Below are 23,884 nucleotides of genomic sequence, written 5' to 3' on the forward strand. Positions count from 1 at the left end.
GTGTGTAATTCAGAGCTTGGCTGGATCCACAGTATATGTAGAATAAGTCATAAACCAACCTGACTTTTCTTTACTCAGAATACAGAGTCATTGAGTTCTCATTTGGAAAGTGGCTAGTGTGCCAAACAGAGATTCTTAGATCTCCTTTAAGCCAACCACATATAACTGCTTCAGGGTGTTCACTCATGGGATAAATGCCTTATCCTTATCCTTTATTGAGTCTAAGACTTGAAAGCTGAAAGATTATTTCTTCAGTTAGTAATGCTTTCTCTAAAAATGAAATTTTCCCAGTAGAAAGAAGGGACACCTCTCTGCTGTATACATAGCTTAATTTGTGAAAGGTCACCTTAGTATCAATAGTGCATGCAGAAATAGATCAGGGAATTAATGAGCCATCTAAGAATTTTCTGAGATATATATTCCTTAATGCATATGTTATGACTCAGGGAAGAGAGCACAGTATCTTGGTTTATTTATTGCTGATGGCTCCTGCTAGTGCCTAGCTCACAAAAATATTTAGTCCGTTTTGGGAAAACCTTTTTTTCTCTGATTGGAAGAAGACCTTTTTGAATATGTATACATATATATTTAAAAATGAAAATAATGTTCTGATGCGCTGCCTTCCTTTAGGTTCTTTGGGCTACAGATAATAACTTCTATTTGGACAGAACTCTAAAGGATTCATAAACAGTCTGCAACGTAACTTGCAAAGAAACAAGTGTGTAGACATGGCTTGAAACATAAGGTGTTGAACAACAGATTTAGATTTTCATGTACTGAGAAAATAGAATAATTAAAATAATTAAAAATAATTAAAATTCCATTTCTGAAAATATATTTTTTTTCAGAAACAATTCTTCCAGTTATTCCAGAGGGTTAAATACTCTCTGGAAATACTATTAAAGTGAACTTACTAAACTACTGCCAGAGAGATAGATTATCTTCAACATTTTTCTATTTAAAACCAACACTGAAGTTGCATTTGGAAATCAGTGGATTGCTAGTGCAGTAGAGAAAATGTAATATGTTTGCAAGAAGAAATATTCCTTAAGAAATTTGCATTTTGTAATAGCTGCAAATTTTCTGTCATTCTGGGGACAGTCACATACAGAACTCTTCTCAGTAGCTTGATTTAAGAGTGATGAAAAATGGATCATTGTGCTGGCATCAGCATTAAAATAGAAACATCACAGCTGCCTGACCATCAGAAAAATGACATTTATTTCTGTTATTACCGTCTTTAGGAAAATGTTCCATGCATCTATTTTTTTAAACCTTTTACAATATGCATCTTTTATGATGCTAGAGGCTATAATGATTTCTGCAAGCACCCCTTTTATTAGTCACCACTCCTTCCTTTTCATATATCCATTTTAAAATACTTCACATTGCAAATTTATCTATGTAGAGGATTTAGAGCAGACTCTTCATCTGTCTTCAAAGATGTTTCAATCTTAATACAATGTAATAAAAAAAAAATGTAGATAAGCCCTCCATTTCTTTCTTTGAATTACTTGATTTAAAATTTGATCATATTAAAGTACTATTTTCCAATTAAAACATCTTCTTATGAACAACTTATTTATTCATTCTTGTGAGTTCAGTGGGAGATCCTGTTGAAAGGCGTATCACACTTGGCTAACTAGCTATAAATCAGGATGTTTCCTCAATAACTAAACAGCCTTTTTCTTTTTTTGTGAATTTTTTTTTTTTCTTTTAACTGACATTATGAGAAAAAATCTGATACGTATATTCTGGATAACTAATTAATGTATTAAATATCTTCTAACTATAATAGGGTTCGTAACAATTTGTTTCATTATAAGTATATGTTAAGGGTCTGTCTTAGAGTGGAAGCGAAATTGTATTTACTGGGAATACCATTTGTGCTGTATTTGCTATAGGAATGAGTTTTTATTCCCTTGTGTCTCATTCTAAACTGAGGGAAAAAAAAAGAATATAAGCCACTGCCGTAACACTTAATTAGGATTTATATAACACCAAGTGAATATAGTAAATACAGCAGAAAAGAATAAATGTGAAGCTATTTTAATAATATTATGGTTCCATTGTGTTATGAGAGATTTAGAATAGAGATTAGTAACCATCAATAAGCCTTTATCTTTGGCTATAAGATAAGCTTCTTAAAAGCACTGAGGCTTTGCCTCCATTCAAAGTCTGTAGTAGTGAAAAGCTTCAGAATATCGGCATTGTCCAGAATCTGGACTTCTTATGTGATACCTTCTTCTGGAAGAGACTCCAGAGGTTAGTAATTATATTTTCCATAATAACTTTTGCACCTCCATGCACCAGTGTAAGTAAAACAAGCTCCCTGGTATTTGCCACTCAATACTCCAATTTGACCTAGGAGGAGTCTGTTTAGTTGACTTGCTCACAATATGGATAAAAAAGTGAATTTGTTTACTTGACTTAATCTTTTTGTACATGTCAAAATAGGACACAATAATCCTTTAAAAGGAAAAGAGCACTTACCTTCTGAGAAACTAGCAGTCTAAGAAGTAGTCTCCAGAATCCCAAAGGGAAAAAAAAAAAAAAACCAAACAAAAAACCCCCCAAAACCTCAACAAAACAACAACACAGGACAAATTACAAATATAACCTTGTTCGTGGACACCTTTTCTTCCACAACTCATTTGAATAACATATTTATAGTTGATTATAGTTGATGACTATAAGTCCAACACCATTCTTTTCTAAACACACCTGCTCCGGCAGACTAAAATAGGAGGGAGTAATGGATGATCTAGAAATTCAGGTAAAGCCTGCTTAATGCTAATAAGTACATTCAGTGTTTTGATTTTCATAGAAATAACATTTTTTAAAAGATCCATTCTCTAGCACTTATTAATATTTTTTTTTCTGGACTGCTAAATCTTAAAACCACTGCAACTGCAAAAGTTATTGCGGCTGGAGGCAGGAATAAAGATAGAGGAGCAAAAGAAATACAACACTTTAGGCAGACTTTCAGTTCTTATTACTTCTTATTCCTTTAAAATAGGTGAAATGTCAGGCAACCACCATATTACTGTGGCAGTAGAAGAAGTAGGAACAATTGAAGGATGTCTGAATCAAGCACTCTTGTTGAAAAAGCTTTCATGGAGATTTGCCAAGCTTACTGTGGGATCAAGAATGTAAGCCTGAGACAGCTCTGCTGATAACTGGTAATTCCTGTAGTCTAAGGTGCTGTTCACATCACCTCCTGCCTGGAAGAAATTCAATAGGCAATGACAACACTCAAGTGTAAGGAGCCACTAGGTGCTGCTGCCAAATCTTGACTCCTATAGCTTCCTGTAAGTGAATGCCAGCTCTCCTCCATCACTTTATTTCCTTCATCCTGAATATTTGTAAGGCATACTAGCATTTGCTATTCAATATTTCCAAGCCTTGAAGAATGGTTTGTAGAAAGACCAGTCCTTGTTCGGTACATGTGTTGGTTAGTGCAGAATGCATTTTAGGAGTCAGAGAAGAATAAGAACTGTATTTGAAGAACTACCTATTTCTCAATTTGGGTATTTCTTTATTATTTTTGTTTCATTTTGAAATAACCCAGAAAATCTTCAACATCAATGAAACTAAAAGCATGATCCTTTTTACCAGCAGCATAAATATTAATCACAATCACCTGTCCAGACTGAGGAATTGGCATAATGTGCACAACTATGCAACAATTAGGTAAAAATGGAAATTATTATGAGCTGTAATTAATACACTGTGTTGCCAGCTGACTCAAAGCACTTAGCATCCTTAGCTTTAAAGACTGCATCAGAGCAGTGGTAAAATGCGTACTAGATTCAGTAAAGTGCATCAGCAGCCTTAGGATTTCTCTTCTAGAGGTGAATAGCATGACTATATACAACATGTGTTGCAGACTTGTTGGGTTTTATTTGTGCTGGAATCTTGCTATTTAAAAAAAAAAAAACACAACAAAAAAGAAGCAACATAATTGCTGATTTACTGCCACTGCTTAATCTAATTCGGTTCTTAATGGTCCATTTGCATAGTAGAATTTGCATTTTATTTCACAGAAAATGTTATGACTCCACCTGCCTTAGTTCAGATAATGCATCAGCAAGGCAAAACAATGATACAAACAAAGGAGTGACAAATCACTTACCGTTACTAAAACAACTTAAATATTGAAGGGGAAGGGAGTACAGGTGTACTATCTTTGCAGGTGAACCAAAAGTACACCAATCCCCCCACATTCTTCAATTCCACCACACAGTTTCTTTTCTATCAGGTTTCTACAGCTCTGAGAAGAAATTTTCAAATGTGCTGCTACCACATGCCACTATACTCGTAAAATTTTATTCATTGTGAAGACTGTGACAGAGAATGTGCAAGGGTGTATGCAGGCGTATAGTGCCTCATCAAACTCTAACATTACAAAACATAACTATCTTCCTACTAATTTGAACCTAATCCAGATTACAAGATTACAAATTACAGTATTATACACCCTGCCTACAGTGAGGTGATCAAAATAATAACAAATTGAGGATATTTTGGATTAAGGTTTATATGTATTTCATTATATTTTTGCACTCTCTTCAAGGCTCAAATTCTACAGGTGACAGCTGTCATTTTAAAGGTGACTTATTACATTACATTACATTCAGAGAGTCCCCTAACAGATGGAAAGGTCTTTGTTTCTCAGGGAACACTGACAGGTTATGATTTGCAGAGCTTTTAATCATTTTAACAAAGCTTATACACATCTGCCAATTGCTCTATTCAGTGATGTTAATACAGCAATCTGAGAATGACAAAGAACACCTTCTTGATACCACAACTTTTCCATCAAGACAGGAAACATGGAACAAAAATACTTCTGAAGAGCGGTTTTCTTCCAAAGAAATGAGTATAAGTACCAGTGTATTTGATCTGGCTGAGATGGAGTTAGCTTTCCCCATAGTAGCCCTCATAGTGCTGTGCTTTGCATTGGTACCTAGGAAGGTGTTGATAGCACACCAATGTTTTGGCTGCTGCTGAGCAGCACTCACACAGCATCAACACTGTCCCTGCAGTATTCCCTCACTACCAACGTTACCCTGGCATTGAGCAAGATCTTGGGAGGGTACATAAACAGGAGAGCTGACACAAATTGACCAAAGGGATGTTCATATGACATCTGCTCAGCAATAAAAGTTAAGAGAACGGAGAAGGATGACTGTTGGGTCATTTGTTATTCTGTCTTGAGCAACCTGTATGTGTACTGGTTTTCTCCCCTGGAAATGGGTAGACATCTGCTGATGGGAAGCAGGGTATAAATCTTTTGTTTTCCTTTGTTTCCACTTGTGGCCTTTGCTTTTACTTTATTAAACCGCCTTTGTATTGACTCGCAGGAGGTGATTCTGTCTTATTTTCTCCCCTCTTGTCCTGCTGAGGAGGGAAGAGGTAAAACAGCTTGATGGGTGCCTGGTGTCCAGTCATAGTTAACCCACCACAACCAGTAACTGTAATGTTTTTCATGGTTTCTGTCCACAGAACTTCTTTCCTTTCCTCCTAAACTACAGTAAAGCCACAAATCATTAAAACATACAATGCATAAAACATGACAAGCTGGAATCACACAAATAATTAAAACCAAAGTCACTATGCAGAACTGATAATTTTGGTCAGGTAGAGAATAAGGGCCTTCACTGTGGTGCTTCTTCTGGTCATGACAGAGAGCTTTTCAAGCTCCCAAGGCTTCAGAATAGAGACAGCATGTGTATGTGTACCAGTTGATGTGGCAGCTCTAAAACACCATAAAACAAAAAAAAAAACACCTAAAACACAGCTCATTTATTCATTATAGATTGAGGATACGGTCCCTTTACGTAAAACAGGGATTTTTTTGCAACGATATTGCAGGGCGTCCACATACCAGTTACACGCTTTTTACAAAGCAATGACATTGGTTGGGGTTTTTTGAGATCTATATCAGTTCAATATCAGTAGAAACCTAAGTAAATGAAAACTTTTTAGCAAAAACTAGAAAATTTTGTACTAAAAATATTTTCACATCTTACACTTTTATTTCTTTTAGAATTAGATGTTTGTTTTTTCCAGTTTTTTTTGTTTGCTTGTTTGGGTTGTTGGTTTTTTGTTTCTTTGTTGTTTTTTATTCTAGTATCTACTACAATAACTAAAATAGCCATAACCTTTTGCAATGTAACCACAATTTAACTGCATCTTAGCAACAGAACCCTTACAGCTTTCAAAGAAGCTGCATTTTTAAGATCTCTTAATGGAAAAGTTTTGTGTCATCAGACAGTTCTTATTAGCATTTAATATCATTACAATAGAATTTGAAGGCCCTAGAGAAGGAGTCACAGCTTCCTTTTAAGCAGTGTTTATAAGTAGTGAAATATTTTGTATTGCAAAGGTATTATAGAAGCAAAACGAAACAAAACAGTGCAGTGCTTTGGGTAGAGAAAATCTTATTAACTCCATACCAGTCACAGCTGCAGTAAAAGACTGAGAATTTATAGGTTACAGTCCGCACAGGCAATATGTGCCAGAGCCAGAATTGAACTTGGATTTCTGTACAAGTCTAATCCAGACCTTGAACTAATACAACTACCTTTTTATCTTCTTCTGGAAGCCCAGGTAGGTTATAGATCAGAAAAGCAGTTGCTAGAATATAACTGTGTTCCACAACAGTTTAACCCCAGGCTTTAACCTCTTCTCTGTGTATTCTGTGTAATTTCCCTACCATTCTTCCAGCAACAAAATAGGAAAAGTGTTCCCCAATATCTTCTTAGGGGCCTTAGACTTCTAAGGTCCTTGACATCTCTGTATATATGCTCTTGGAAAGAGTATGGATGACATTCAAATGCTATTCTGTAAAGTAAAATAAGTGGCAGCTGGCACCATACAGTTCTGTTATAATGAAAACATGAGGTGGTTGCCATTACACAGTCCTGCACTAATGAGAACAGTAGGAGTCTAGTATTACAATGGTCTAATGAAAACGGGAAATGACTGGCGTTAGATTGCTGTAATGAAAACAGGAGGTTGCTAGCATTACACTTATACAATAAGTGTAAAATTTCTAGCCCTACAAATCTCATCTACGTTATATATGACTCCAGTGTTCAAGAAAGGGGTTTATGCTCAGCCAGCGCTAGTGACAGTAAAAAAACTCTTTGTTACAACACTTCAGAAGCAAAGGGTGCCATTTTTCTTGCAATTTTTGATGACTTTTTCAGTTGTTATAAATCAGTGAAATACAGATACAGGTTAAAAAATTAATACATAATCTATGTAGACATTTCTTTTATTTAAAAAATAGTCAAAGCAGTTTATTTTCTGGTGACTGTCCTGCTAGAATGTTAAAGGCTAAAAGCTTACTGAAAGTGAAATTCATTCTGACTGGATTTTTTAATTAGCTTCCCACTCACCCTTCCCTAATTTGGGTTAAATATCCAAAGGATAAAAATACTTCAGAGTGTTTCATGTAATGTAGAGAATGAAACCAAGAGGAAAATTACATGCTAAGGAAAAAAGAAAAAAATAAAAAAGTTAAGCAAAGGATCAGCCATTCAGCTAATGGGGTTTCTTTTAAGAACAGGAGGGTCAGGTGGTTTTGTTCCTTGTTTTTCAAGCTAACTTCTCTAGTTGAACATTTTTAATTATTGTTGCACAAGAGAGTCTTCAGTGTAGTTCTTAGATAATGAATATACAACTGTCTTCCCTTTTACTGTGACTTTTACAGCCATCAGAAATTGATTGTTTCTCACTCTCCTTCATCTGGTTGAATTCACCATCAAGTTCGTGTAGTTCAAGGCCAGCGCTTTAAGACACTGTATTAATCCACTCATAAGGTGCCTTTCAGCCCCTTGATCTCTCATTTCCCATCTCCAAGGTCAACCACATCATTTCTGGACATCTTCCATCAAAACCAAGAGATGAAATGAAGCAAGAAAATGTTTGCAGTATGGTTTTCAAAGCAGCAATTAACGTACTGGAATGTTCTATCATAAAACGCTGTGCTTCCTGCAGCCTGGTATTCTGCCGATGGCTTCAGTTTCCGTGCTCAGATTGCAGTGAAAATATTCCAGTCAGGTAGCTCTGAATGAAACAGCAGTGTGATGCAAATAAGGAACAGATAATCAAACCAAACTTTCTAATTGAGTTTTGCTATGCTGACTCTCTTATTTCTCTCTAGCGTGCAGTTTGCATGTTGTTTTACAACTGCAGAATTAGCTTAAAGAGTAAATACTTGTGAATTTATAGAATACTCTCATATTTCACATATACTGAAGAATGAATGAAGGAAAATAATCTTCCTGTGCTGCTTCTATTATTACTTTAATTTCTTTGCATCTTTGGTGTGATAGAGATTGGACCCTTTGGAAGGAGGGGGTAGGAGATGAAGAAGGAGTCAGAGCAGTAAGGCAGGGTGAGTGCTGTTAACAGATTTTTACTTTCCTTTTCTTGGTTTTTATTTCTTCATCAAACAACTTAAAAAAAAAGAGGATAAAAAGAAAAGGAATAGACATAGCTTATGGACCAGATTTTAAACTAAGATGTATGGCACTGGAAGCAGCATATGCCTTAGAAAATCTGCTATGTGTTGTGTGTGCAAGCCACAGACATGGCTTAATGGAGACAGGAGGCGATGTGTGCCGTGCATCTGAGATTAGTGTCTGGCCCTCAGCCATTAATGCTGGCATTCCAGGAACAGACTCAGTCCTCTGCCAAACTTCTGCTGGGATTTGGATTCACTGAATCTAACTCACAGTTTTTAATTGTCCCAAGCAGCATCTCTTTGAATTGTGGAACTAAACATCCAGGTGGTAGTCCAGCCATGACAGTGCCTGCATAAACTGAAGAAGCAGCATGCTCTGTTTGAGTAGTTTTACAACGCAGAAAGCTTCTAGCCCTCTGCTGTGCAAGTCTGAATGTCAGTGCTCTCCCTTTTTCTTGTGCTTATTATACTGCAGAGACCATAGTCGAATCACCCATTGCATAAGCCTTCCAATTTTTTTTGAAATATTTGAGATCTCACAAATGTCATATGCTATAAATCTGCTTGATGGGTCTCATCATTGTGTAAGCAATATTTTTCATTAGCTTTGTAATAAAATGGCATTTTGCCCTATTTTAAAACTAACAAATTTTGTTAAGATTGGCATCTTTATTACATTACCAAATATATCAGTCAATACCACCTGGTGTAACTGAGTCTTGTTATATGATTCAGATAGTTGCTTAAACTATGGATTTTTCAAAGTTAAATTTTCTGGCAGAAAGAGATTTTTTTAAATAGAATTTTAGATAAATAGGTAGTATATCACTGTAACTACCAGTCTTGATTTAAGATAATGAATTTGCCTTTCCCTGTATAATGCTTAAGATCGTTTAAAATTGTGTTGCACAAAAAAAGCTGTACAAAAAACATTTGATTATGCTTGATTTTTATTTTATGCTGCATACCAAAACTAGCACCTGACACTCACAGTAGAACATGAATGAGTGTGACAGTGAAGTTCCTATAGGAACCATGTTTTTTAAGTTGTTATAAATAATAAGGGGGAATATTATCCCTTCTGGGTTTCTAAGCAAGTAAGGAAATTGGAATCATGAAAAAGGTGCCTATGTTTTAATGGAATGCAAAAATTAAAATTTATTGAGTCTAGCAATCACACACACAAGCATAAGAATTATGGAAAAGTAAAAATTTAAAACTGAGCTACAGAGATTCAACTAAAATATATTTAAAGCCAAAACTTTTCCTTAGACATATTTATTTAAAACAAAAGAGTAATTTTATCTTACTTCACAGTTAGCTAATTAAAAGTTTTCCATTTTATGTGAATCTGTAATTTCATTTTGGACAGTACATTAAATTATAAAGGTTTGACTGATGGCTTGACTTCGCGAACAAAGATTTGGGACGGGCTTTACCCACGCTTACTACAAGCATGTTGATGACTAAAAAGACCAATGTGGGTGTCCTGGGTTCAGCAGTAGCAGTCATGTTTTTTTTCCTTTGTGGTAGCTGGTGCAGTGCTGTGTTTTGACTTCCAGCCTGAGAACAGTGTTGGTGAAGTCGATGTTTTCAGTTGTTGCTAAGTGATGTTTACCCTGACCAAGGACTTTGTGAGGCTCATGCTCTGCCAGGGAGGAGGGGAAGCCGGGAGGAAGCAGAGACGGGGCGCCTGACCTGGGCTAGCCAGGGAGGTATTCCATACCACAGCGTGTCATGGCCAGGGTGGGGGGTGACTGGGAGTTACCCGGAAGGACACGGGCTTCCGGGTGGAACTCGTTTTCTTGGCCGGTGGTATCGTATTCTCTTCCCTTGTTATTTTCCCTTATCATTGTTGTAGTTGATAGTAGCGGTGGTGATTTGTGTACACTGGTTGCTGGACTGTTCTTGTCTCAACCCGTGGGAGTTGCACATTTTTCGATCCTCCTCCCCGTTCCTCCGGGAGTGGGAAAGGGGAGAACCCCGGTGGGGGGGGGGACACAGACCTCGATTGTTGTCAGCTCAGCACCACTCACTGGGAGTGAGTGAACAAGTTACCTGACCATGTTTAAACCACGACAGTATTATACTCTTTTTTTTTTTCCTTTTCTCTCTCTCTAACATGATCCTAAATCCCCACATACTATAATAATTCCCACTTTGCAATTATCCTTTTAGAAAGTGAGTTTGAAAAGTGCTTTGAAAAGTTCATTTTTTTCTACTACTATTAATTTACATTTACATAGGAAATAATGTTTCTTAATTTTTTTTACATATTTTACACACTTCAACAGTCTTTCTGAGTTCATAAAGATGCACACTTATACCTCATAAAATCTGAATCAGTGTTAAAGTATGTGCCCACTTTTTCTTGGCTGAATTTCGTAGTTTTGCTGCTGGGTTCCACAAGAAAACAGGTTTAGACCTAGCTGCATATAAAAAAGATCATTCTTTAGCCAGTACATCTCAACCAGGCCATAATAATCTGTTGGGGTGGGAAAAGTTGAAGCCAAAAGCTGTTGATTTCCCTAGAGCCAATCAAAATGATAAATGCAGTGGTGGAAGATCACAGCTGACTGGGTTTAGTCCTCTCATCACTAGCTGCAGATGGCATGTAATTTAGGGATGCCCATTTGGTAAAATCTACCAGTTTCTCTTGAGATCACACATATGGGTTTATATTTAAAAAACAATTGTACCAGGAATAGCATTTTAAGCAACAGATGTAAATATTGACAGTGAAAGGATGCCCAAAAAGCAGAATATATCCACACCAGAGAATGGAAAGAACTTTTGTTATGCTTACAGCAATCCGTGTGTCATTTTAACTTTTAAAGAAGGGACAGGAAAAAAAACAAAACAAAACAAAACAGCCAAGCCATAAAACTCAATGAATACCACACTTGCCAAACCTCCTAAATTAGATATGAGCTTCTGTCTTTACAGTTTATGGATTTCAAGCATTTAACATCTTTTCGTTTTTTTTTCTTCAACTTCATATTTCAAAGCAACAATCTCAGATCCCCATATAGCAAAGAACTGTCTTTAATAGAATTATGAGTTGGGCCGATATCTTTGCTTGCTTTGAAATCTAGATTTAGCTAAAGGGAAACACACAACCAGATCATTTGATGTAATCCATCCTTAATTCAGAGCACTTTTTTTTCTTTTTGGTAGTGTTTAGACTTTGACCAAATGACTGGAATAGATTTTTCAGCCAAATGCATGAGTAAAATAAAATAAATAAATAATTACTTAATTCTGCAAAGTTGTCATATAAATAAAACAGCTGTCAGGGTAAATCATAGTGCTGAACTAAGACAGTTAAAGGAACAGTTATGCTGACAGTAAAACTCCATCAAAAAGAAGCTTAATGTATATAACACAGTGCCTAAATAACTTTCACAAGTAATTTCCATTTTTCTGTTCAAGTGCAACTATGGACATTTCTTGATGAGAGGAGCCATCTCTTCAACAATGTAGGCTGTTAAGTCTCTCCACTCTAACATTACATATGGGAAGATAACGTAACTAAGAGGCTGGATTTGAACCCTTTCCTTTGTCCTGGATTTGGCTAGGATAGAGTTAATATTCTTCCTAGTAGCTGGTACAGTGCTGTGTTGTGGCTTTAGTCTGAGAATAATGCTGATAACACACCTATGCTCCAGTTGTTGCTAAGTAGCGCTTACTCTGATCAAGGACTTCTCAGTCTTTCATGCTCTGCCAGGGAGGAGAGGCACGAGAAGGCAGAGGGAAGCAAAGACAGGGCACCTGACCCAAACTAGCTGAAGGTGTATTCCATACCACAGCACTTCATGCCCAGTTTATAAACTGGGGGGAGTCACCCAGAAGGGACCGATCAGCTGCTCATTGCTAGGGTAGGGCTGGGTATGAGTCAGCGGGTGGTGAGCAAGCATACTGTGCATCACTTGTGTTTTTCTCAATTTTCTCTTTTTTTTTTTGTTGTTCCCTGTTACTAATATTGTGATTGCTGGTATTATTTCTATTATCATTATATTTTACTTAATTTCAATTATTAAACTGTTCTTAACATAATTTCAATCTTCCTTCCCATCCCACCTGGTTACATTCTACAGTAGCTAGTTTTTCAATGGACACAACTGTGTGTTACGTTTTTCTCAGTATCCTGATTTAAATAACATCAGCTACAAGAAGACATGTAAATTATGACATTAGTAGGTAATATTCTGGGGTTTATGTTCAAAAGTCATATAGCTTAAAAAAATAGGATTTGGTCTGCTTTTTTTGTGAGGAGGAAAGATAAGGAGTGAGTGCTCTGCTACAGATTCAGTGAATGTGAAATTAGTTCTCAAAAGATAAGACAAACTGATCTCAGTGATGAAATATTTAAATGCTATTTTGAAAAGAAGAACCAACAATAAGGCATTCAATATTATATAATATGGAGGCAAAACGGTTGGTGTCATCCACTTCTGATATGTTCTTATATACATTCTTACATTAAGCTACTATATTGACAAACTTTTGAGTGTGATACCAAGTTCAGAAGCAACATATAAGTAATTGTCACAAGCCCAGGCAGAATGAGTGTCTCTTATGTGGTTAAAAAGAAGTGTATAGGAACCAAAGAACATCAAAAGCAATTTTTTTTTTTTGTTGTTGTTGTTGGAAAAGGGTAAAAAGAAGCATTAGCAGAGATTATGGCTCAGGTCTAAAAAAACATATGAGCATCCTAATTTCATATGAAACTGATTGTGGGGACCATCGCAGATACTACTAATCTCTACAATCAAGGTAAAAAAGCAAATGTTCTGAGAAAACAATAAAATTAATTTACCCTTTGGTTGCAGTTAGCTTCTTAGCTTCTTCTGTTGACCTTAATTCTCTAAATACAATTATCTTATGTTGCTCTTTTTTTATTATTTTTTTTTCTTTTCTTTCATAGACATATTTAGCCAGATCCTCAACTTGCAGGAGCTAGAGGAGACAGCTCAACCAATCTTCAGAGTCTGAGGCTGGGTCTCTTAACATTAAGTGACTTTCAGACTGAAATAAAACTAAATGTTTAAGTCTATTAATGTCAGGGATAAGAAGACAGTAGTCACACACATAACAGTCAGTTTAAACTGCTCCTAGAGTGCAGGTTTGAATTTTGACATTTAAGAAAATTTAAAAAATTCTACAACTTTGTAATATAGGTACCCTCATAATAGTTTGCTTATACTATTAAAACTTTTAATAAGCTGCTTATTATCTTTTGGAAAATATATATATAAAAAATTAAGTGCCAATGAACTTCTGAACCTTTGTTAACGAAGAATGATATAATCAAAGAAAACAAATTTATGGTCTTGAAGACACCAAGCAGTCTGTGACTCCCTCATAGGTCACATCAAAAAAGGCATACCACAGATAAGAAGGAAGGATTCCTAACCTTTAGAATCTTGCCTAAAATTGCCTTTGAAAACCTGTTAGAAATGTATTCAGTTATGTCTTCAAATATGTAATTTCCATGTCAGAAAGGGTGATAGTTGGCAAAGTAATATTGTAGGGAGACCTTGCAGGAAACTGAAGAAGCTGAAGGAAAAGGAAACAGAAGAAAAATGAAAGCAACTGTAAACTTCCCTCAAAACATCAAGGTCAACATGAAAACTAGATCTGCCTATGTATATTCAGGATGCTTTTCATATACTGCTACTTGTGAAAGGAATAGATTGAGCTAGAAGAAGTGGGATTATCTTCATTATCTGGTGCAGTTGCACCAGTCGATTTCATCTTAGGTTTTGTCCTACACTTTCAACTAGCCATACACAAAACAGAATCTAAGTGCCTAAAGTGGGATGTTGATGAATGCTTAGATTTTAAAAATGCAATCATAGTTCAGCTTGAATCTGATTTCAGAGGTGGCCCAGCATCTATAGATGTTCCACCATTAGATTATAAACTCTCCTCTTTATCTAGTGACAGGTTCATGTTACTTATTCAACACCAAAATTAGGTACCTACTCAGGTATCATATATATAAATTGGAGGCATGTAGATAGATACCCACAGAAAACAAGTCATGCTCCAAAGCTTTTGATTCTCTGTGTTAAAACAGACCTGTTCTAATGTGGCTGAAAATAATCATCATACCTTAGAGCTGGGATTGAGATGCTAGCTGCCTTTCCTATTATGGTCCAAAAAAGGTTCAAATCAGAAGCTTTCTTTAGAACACATACAACACATCCTGTCAGGACAAGTTTCATCTGAAAAGGTGGTGTGTGAGTCCCAGTCCTAGTTTACAATGTGCTAAACAGTAGCATAACTCCTTTCCCTAACAAGCAAGATATGTAGGTTCAAATTCTTTCAAGTCTGGTAGCTTCCTAACACAATTCTGTCATAATCCACCCCAAAGTCCTAACTAATGGGATACAGTCTATCTGAGATATTGGTACAGACATTCTCACTGTTGCAACTGATGAGGAAGAAATTCAGGATTCATTGGCACAGACAGTATTTATTATATGTCACTTACACTTAAACCACCTCTTTTCATACAATTTTCTTTAACAGGAAGCATCACTAATATGAGACTGATTAGCTCTTATCATTGATTAGATCAATATCAGCATCTAAACTACTGTAGCTGTCAAACCAGGTGAAAGATGTTTTAAAGAGAAAAAAAAAAACTTGGAAAATTATACATGATAGGTGTAGCACAAATTGTCTTTTTATATTAAAAAGGATAGACTAAGGGAGATAAAACTGGCAGAACTGTCTGAGAAACAGATACCTAGAGGATCTTAAAAAATACCAGCACATTAAACAGAGAGGTGCTGCAAGGTTTCATATTAAACGCCATGCTTTTTAATGCATTTTATTAATGATCTGGAAGAAAGGATTGTGCAGTCAGGCAGAAAGATGACACAAAGTTGCCAGTCAAGACCAAAAGGTACTGTGAAAAACGTTAACAAAGGAAAACTACCTTCTATCCAGTTTTACAGGTTCTGAATTCACAGGTGATAGTTGTTTCAAAACTACTGAAACCAATTGTCAAGTTGTTTTGAAGTTGCTTACATTCCTAGAGGGCTCAGATAACATCATGGAAAGGGGTGGGAAAGCGGAGACTATTTGTCTCTGTCAGTGTGCCTTGCTGTCCCTGATGGGATCCTGCGTGTGTATTCAGGACCTGACGGTCAACTTAGAATCATAGAATAGAAACATAGAATAGTTAGGGCTGGAAAGGACCTTAAGATCATCTAGTTCCAGCCCCCCTGCCATGGGCAGGGACACCTCACAATAAAACATCTCACCCAAGGCTTCGTCCAACCTGGCCTTGAACACTGCCAGGGATGAAGCATTCACAACTTCCCTGGGCAACCCATTTCAGTGCCTCACCACCCTAACAGGAAAGAATGTCCTCCTTATATCCAATCTAAACTTCCCCTGTTTAAGTTTGAACCCGTTACCCCTTGTCCTATCACTACAGTCCCTAATGAAGAGTCCATCCCCCGCATTCCTATAAACCCCCTTCAGATACTGGAAAGCTGCTATGAGGCCTCCGTGCAGCCTTCCCTTCTCCAAGCTGAACAGCCCCAACTTTCTCAGCCTATCTTCATACAGGACTTGCCATGCTGGGGGCTCTTGATGGACCTTGCTACCAGACTCCAGCTCTACTTAGTCCCTTAGTCTTAGTCTCCCACCTTCCTTAGTCTCTGTAGGACTGAAGCACATCAGTGAGAGCACTACCCACTCTAGGGTAACCTCTGACTCCATGGCATTTTACTCTCAAGGAACAGCCTGCTTCTGCAGTTCCTTGTTCAGATGGAAAAGACATCTTTAGATGTCTAACTTTAAAACAGCAAGAGTAGTCTGAGAGTCCCTGTTTCTTCAAAGAATACCCCTATTCACCTTAATCCTGCTATGGAAAACATCAGGAACTCACTGTCTGGGCTCACCTGAGCATATAGATAGTGCTCACCTAAACCCATTTGGGATGTATAAATGAAGAGTAAGTACGAATAGGTCTTTCACATATGTCTTGAGAATACCTAATATGCATGCATAACAATGATAGCTGTACAAAATACAGGCATTTTCATGTAAAAATTAACTGAAGATTACTGCCTTCTTAATTTGCTGTTATTTTTACAGGAAACAGGTTTTGGTCCTGGTCTCAAGCTGGGGAGAAGACTTTGAACAATTCCTACACTTTAAGAAAGTTATTTTTGAACTTGTTTTGAAGATGGACTCTGTGGCACCCAGTGAATAGAAAGTAAAGATTTGTAACAACTTCTCATGAAAGCAAAATTTTGAGTAAGAGATGTAGATAGTGATGTGAGCTTACTTCTGCTTTTTACATTCTAGTCACTGCACAAGTCCTGAAATTATCCTGGGAAAACTCAGTCATCCTAAACTATAGCATCTCTTGCCTCTCTTCTACATATCTGATTAAAGACCTGCATGTCTGATTTGCAAAAGCACTGGAAGCTGTACTCTGAGCACTTGAAGCAGAAATATAGTCATAGAATCATAGACTCACAGAATGATTTGGGCTGGGATGGACCTTAAAGGTCCAACACCCCTGCAGTGGGCAGAGAAACCTTCCACTAGAGCAGGTTGGTCAAAGTCCCATCCAACCTGGCCTTGAACACTACCAGGGATGGGACAGCCACAACTTCCCTGAACTACCTGTTCCAGTGTCTTACTATGCTTGAAGTAAAGAACTTCTTCCTAATACCTAATTTAAATCCATCCTCTTTCAGTTTAAAACAATTGTTCCTTGTTCTATTATTACATGTCCTTATAGAAAGTCCCTCTCTAGCTTTCTTGTAGGCCTCCTTTAGGTATTGGAAGACTTCTCTCAGGTCTCCCTGAAGCCTTCTCTTCCCTAGGCTGAAAAAACCCAGCTGTCTCAAATTGTTTTAATAGGGGAGGTGCTCCAGCCCTTGGATCACCTTTGTGGCCTGCCTCTGCATTGCTTTAATGGGTCCATATCCTTCTTAGGTTGGGAGTCCCAGCGCTGAACACAGTACTCCAGGTGGGGTCTCATGAGAGCAAAGGGGAGAATCATCTCCCTTGACCTGCTGATCTTGTTTCTTTTGATGCAGTCAGGATACAGTTGGCTTTTTGGGCTGCAAAAACACATTGCCAGGTCATGTTGAGCTTCTTGTCAACCAGTACCCCCAAATCCTTCTCCTTAGGGCTGCTTTCAATCCATTCTCTGCTCAGCCTGTGTTTGTGCTAGGGATTGCCCTGACTCAAGTGCCCGACATGCTGGTTGTTTAGTGTTTGAGACTAAAAAAACAGTGTCTGGAAAAAATGAATAACTCAGTGTTCAGAGCACTAAACAAGGCTTTATATCACACATTTTGAATAATGAGAATAGTAAATGAGCATCCTTCTCAACTAGGTGTTGAGTAACGCAGTTGACTATGTCAATGAAGATAGTGTCTCAGGATGAGTTCCAGTTGCTGTAAATAACAGATATTGCTTGTGCCTTAGCTTGGGCTATTTAGTGATTCAGTTCTCCTGAAACAAGTGTTTTATAAATGGATAAATTGAGTGTCCTTGAGAACAACCAGGGAAAGATTCTTTTCACTTCTCTTTATACGTCTAAATATAAAATTGAATTAAATCAATCCCATCACTAGTATTTTGTAACTTTCTATTGTTTGATTATTGTATCCTTAATGATTATCTTTCAGATACATTTCTTTTCCTACAACATATTCTGTATGCAGATGAACCATTACCTGTTAATATCCTGCATTGTATTCTAAAAAGTGAAACATATTTATTGTTATTACACAGTAAGGAAGAATCCCAGCCATTGTTAATATCCATCACATAATGCATTAGACTTTATTTTTTTCCTTTCTAGCTTCATATGCTTATCTCTTGATGAAACATAACACCTCATGTAAATATGATCCTCCATGGTTGGTTTTTCTCAATTGCTTATATTTATAGCAAAATATTAAGGTCATGTGAAGAGTTACAGTGCAGAAAACAATTCATACCTTGTTTCCTCCTGGCTTTTTCTTTTGCTTTCAGGCTAGTTTATGTGCCTGACACTTTACAACTTTTCTATTTTGCAACTCGATTACATATTTCACAGCTGTGACCTTGAAAATCATGCTCTTATGTGAAGATATTAAGGTTGTTTCTGTTAAAAGCTACATCTTTGAGTGGTTATTACAGTGCAGGGTGGGAAATTAATCTCTGGGTATCATGTTAGTAATCACCAGACTGGCAGGATTCAACTAGTCGCCTTGGTTTTGTTATGCTGGCTAAAGCGCATTCACTTTTTGAATGAGATTCGTTGGGAGAAACAACACCAAGACATTATAAGAGTTGCAGTTATATGAAAAAAAGATACCTCTTCCTTACAAAAAGTGATGTGTTAAGTTCATGTTATAATTTTCCAAGTATTTTCTTTTTAATTCCTGCAAAAAACTCTAATTTATTTTCAACTCATTCTGAGTAGGTGGGTTAGTTTACCTTTGCCAAAAACTCAGATGTGGTTTTGGGCAAAGACCACTCTCAAAATGCAGTGTAGATGGTACTGAACCAGTCTGAGTTGCTGTCCCAGTCCTCTAAAATTACAGCAATGCCAACACCTCAAAGTGAACCTTACCTACCAGAGGCATATCCTTAGATTCAGACTATAGGAACATCGGTCTTGTAGGTTGATATACAGCCTTCATATTACTTCAGACGCTTTGAACTGAAACAAAACAACCAACCAACTAAACCATACGTATACAAAAGTGAACCAGTGCTTGTACCATGACATGGATCTTGGAGGAAACATTGAGTCAAATACTATATTATAACAATATGGCAAATCGTATGTAGAAGGGACTAGCTCTCGGCAACTTGGAAGCAAGTCACTCTATTTGGATCTGGAGACCAGGGATCACTCCCTTGCAGTGTGCAGTTATTTCTGCCTCTTAAAACCATCTATATTAGTCTAAAGAGAAGTTACCCAGGTGCCATTTAGTGCATTATGCTAACTTAAAAAAATAAAGACACATTCATTTTGTTTAACTTAGAACAGAACATGCTTGAGTTTTATATAGACGGATGCATGCATCATAAAAGTAAATTTATATATAACTCTAAATAAGCCAGTATCTCACATAAATCAAGGTAGTTTTGATTCAAGCAATTTTCACAGGCACTGTGAGAATACATGGTTCGTTAAATTATATTTCTTTAAATATATTCACAGGTTCAAAAAATCTAGCTCAAGTAGGAAATGATTAAGTTCAGTACTGAATTTGGTCTGTAAGTTGGCATTTGTGAAAATCCTAAGGGTCTCACAAGAATGTTAGAGTGTTCATACCACAAAACAACAGAGGATTCATTTAGCCCAAAATCATGGAGGATGCAATGAATGTTTAGGGGAAGATGACAAGTAGAGCAAGGATGAAGTAACACTTTATCTGGTCTTGCTTTCCTATTCCAGGCATCAACTGCCTGGGCCTATCTGAGCTGGAGGTTTCATCCAAGACACTGTCTTTACTAACTACAGAAAGAGCTTTGCTTTCTGGACAATTCTTTTTTTTTTTTTTTAAATATTTTCTGAGATTTGTCAACTTCCTATGAAAATAAAATTTATTTTTTAATTACACACTGTGTGAAAAAGGTACTTCTTTTTGATCACTATAAAGCTACTGCCTGTTCATCTTCTGAGGTGCTCTTTAGATCTTGAGTTGTGAAGAAAGTTCCCTAGTCATTTACTCTATTTTTTTAACTATTATTATTCTATGATTATTCTATTATTCTGTTTTTTGGATTTTTTTTGTGTTTGTTTTTTTTTTTTTGAGAGTAGAGGATAGTGGTGTTTTTTGTTTGCTTGTTTTGTTTTTTTTTCTGGCTGTCTTAGCTTCTTAAATCAACTTTTTCTAGATACCCATCAGTATACAATTACTGTGGATGATATTTTTCCCATATTCTTTTAGAGGGGCACATATAAAACCTGACTTTCAAATCTGAGTGAGATATCCTACAAGTATCTCCAGATGCTGAACTTTTTTCTGATCTGAACTACCTCTCTCAACACAGCTGCTTGCTATGTTGAGACAGCATAGCATAACAATCCGCAACTATCAGAGAAGCTCACAGGAACAGTTTACCATCACTTTTCTGACTCTGAAGAGTTTGGGCCCTAAATCTCTTTCCCAATCCCCATACACACTCTCAGGGTTTCAATTCTTTTGTTGAGATTTCCTTCTGAGACTTCAGCTGTACTGGGGCTTGCAGCTCCCACAGATTTTGCAGTTTCAAGGATCTTCCGAGAGTCATGTGAGTATCCTGGAATATAGTTTACCTCTTTGAGGACTTTCAGCTTGTAAAGATAAAAGTTTCACAGAAATGAACTTTTTAAAACAAAAAATAGTCATCTATACTTCCTACATCATCAAAGGAACGCAATGTTGGTCAGGTTTTCTTCTGAACCCATGTCCATTACCACTAACGAGTACTTTTAGCAGACAGATCAAAGACTTCCATGAAATAGGGATGGAGAATGCATTCCTTTAAATCTTCAGAATAGCACCGCTTTGATAAGTTTTGTCATAGCTGGTCAAGGCAAGGAGAAACACATGCTGTCAATATTGCTTAAGAAGAGTAACCTGACTGACAGCATGACTACTGAAGGTGGCACTAGACAGAAGACTAATTATTCACAAGGTGAAATAGAGCACAGTAGCTTGAAAGAATATAATACAACCCTTAACAAATACACCTTTCGAATTCTAAAGCTGTTTGTTCTGCAAATTGTGCACCTTCTTGTTTCTGTGAAACACCTTTTCTTCCCAATCCCTTTACTTCTCATCAGCCTGGATTCAAAAATATCTTCTTGAATTTCCACCATAGGGTATCCCCTAACGTATTACTTCAATCATTTTTAATTAATACCCCCCTATGCATAGACACACACTAATTAATTATGTTGCAGAAACCAAAAAGCATCACACAGATTCTAGAAGAGACCCAGGACAGAGTGGTTTGTGTCATATGGGACAGGAGACAAGTAGCTCTGGAAACATGAGCCGATCTGAGCTTTAGGTTGCAGGACTGGCTTAAACCTTATTTTATTTAGCAGTATAGACATAGTCATCATGATCTGGATTTGGGACATACGCAGAAGTACATTTAAAGAGGAACAAATTTTTCTTCATCTTAGATGGCAATAGCCGCAAGTAACATGCTTTAGCCACTGTATGATGCTATGCCCTACCACATCATGAGAGAATATTATGTTTTGAGATGAATTTTTAAGGCATCAGGATAGGAACAAAAAAAACCACAAAAAATCGAAACCTACAACAACAAAAAAACAATAACAAAAAACCAAACCCAACAACAACAACAAACAACAAAACACCAAGAACCAAACACAAATGCTTAAACATTCTCTTCTACATCTGTGTGTTTATATAGTCTTTGTATAGCCTTAAACTTTTGGTGATAACAGATATTCAAAACCAATATTGTACAAAGAGCATTGTACTATGAACAGCATAGCAACTGCAAAAATGATCCTTGAGGCTTATTTAAAATAATGATGCATTTGTATTGCATAAGCAGATACAGTTGTCAAGTATTTATGACCAGATTAAATGATCCCATCCAGAATCTCTGTTAAAACAAAACAGCTTCAAGAAGCCTTCCATGTAGCACTCTGATTATATGAATCTGTGAATTTGCTGAAATTTTGGATCAGAGCTGGAGTCTGTACAGAATGACATTCTGTTCTGACATGTCCAGTGCCAAATATTTCATGGCATATAGTTGCAATAGATCCCTAGAGTGAAAAGTAATGGAATAAGCTGCTCATTAAAGAAGTTTCCTCTTGACTGTCAGATTTTGGAAATTGTATTGTTCTGAGGTATGAAAATTTCATAGATTTATCAATGCTGAAGCTGGAAAACATTATTGCCTATCATCTAGTTTGACCTTCTGCCTATTGCAGAGAATTTTTCTCTAGTTTCTCTGTCAAGTCAATAAATAACATAAGCAAATTATTTGGGTTTTGTTTTTTTGATACTATTTATTAGCAAAGTAAAATTTTCTTTAGTACATAAATGAGGTAAACAGATTTTTTATTATTTTTAAAGAATAGTGATTGGTATGGTTGAATAATCCTGTCATCATTATTTTGATTTATAATTTTAACACTGTCTGCTTAATGTTCACTGAATGCTTCCACTGAATGAACATTATGAGCACAAATTTTCAAAAGTGACTGATTGTTTTGCAATCCTAGAAGTTATTTATTTAAGAAAATCTGTACCATTTAAATTTTTACATAAAAAATTTTCAGAAGCTAATCTGTCTCCCCAAAATTATTTTTAAAATGACATATTGCTGCAGTCTGTAATACCGTCTGTCAGAATTGAAGATACCTTCATGAAAGAAGGAGAAAACATCCCATATGGATCTAAGACTTGGGTCAGAAATCTGAAAGAAAGAACCAAAAGGCAGTCTGTGTCTGATAAAGCCTATGCTGAAAGATTGCTCTTCATCTGCTGACAGGATATACTCTAGAAGTATTAGACAAAATGAAAAGGCACATTGAGGTTTTGGAAATAAAATTTATTTTGTCCACAGTCCATTTCTATCTGTAGTAAGGTGTTAAATGATTCAGTTCATCCACACTGCATATCAGGCCCTGTATAGTGTCATACAAAGGCATTAATATGTTCTTTTTCTGGATATTTGCATCAGGACCAAATATTACCCTGTAGGAACCTATAAAGTTTATAAATAGCCCCATTCTAGATCTAGTACTAGCCTGGAAGTGATTTAATACACAAGAGAGGGACTACAGAAAGAGAGAAACGAACACTGTATTTCACAGCAGCTTCTTCCTTTTATGGCCAAAGAGCAAAACACAGAAGGAGATGGAAGAAAAGGAGGGACACTATAGCTAAAAATTCTAAAAAGTTGATAAAAAGTTGCTGAAGGTTTTCTAGCTTTTGCCCACAGAAGAAATTTGATGATAATGGGTAAGCAGCTGTCGAATTTGTAAGCACTTGAATCCCTGAATGTAGTTGTACAACTAAAGAGGACCTCTACATAATTAATACAAATAACACAGTTTCAAAATATTACACTTTCTCTTTCTCCTAGTTGTTTGTTGTTTGTTTTGGTGGGGTTTTTTTTTGTTGTTTTTTTTTTTAAGAAATAGCTTATTCCCTGGAAAAAAATAGTCTGTCAATCTGGAACATCTTTTTCACCGTAATGTTAGCACATCTTTTCTGACAGTTTATTAAAGTTTTGAGAAGCAGTCATGTAGATTAGCCTAAATATCTTATTTTGCCTTACCACCAGATTTCTGTTGGAACAGAACAAATCATTACATTCATTCATCATCATTTGGCTGTGAGTTTCCAGGATGCTGAAAATAGTAAACACTTGTGGAATCTA

The sequence above is a fragment of the Pezoporus occidentalis genome, unplaced genomic scaffold, assembly GCF_034315485.1.
Source record: "Pezoporus occidentalis ecotype Australia unplaced genomic scaffold, CSIRO_AGI_Poc_V1 ctg5, whole genome shotgun sequence".
Classification (NCBI taxonomy): Eukaryota; Metazoa; Chordata; class Aves; order Psittaciformes; family Psittacidae; genus Pezoporus; species Pezoporus occidentalis.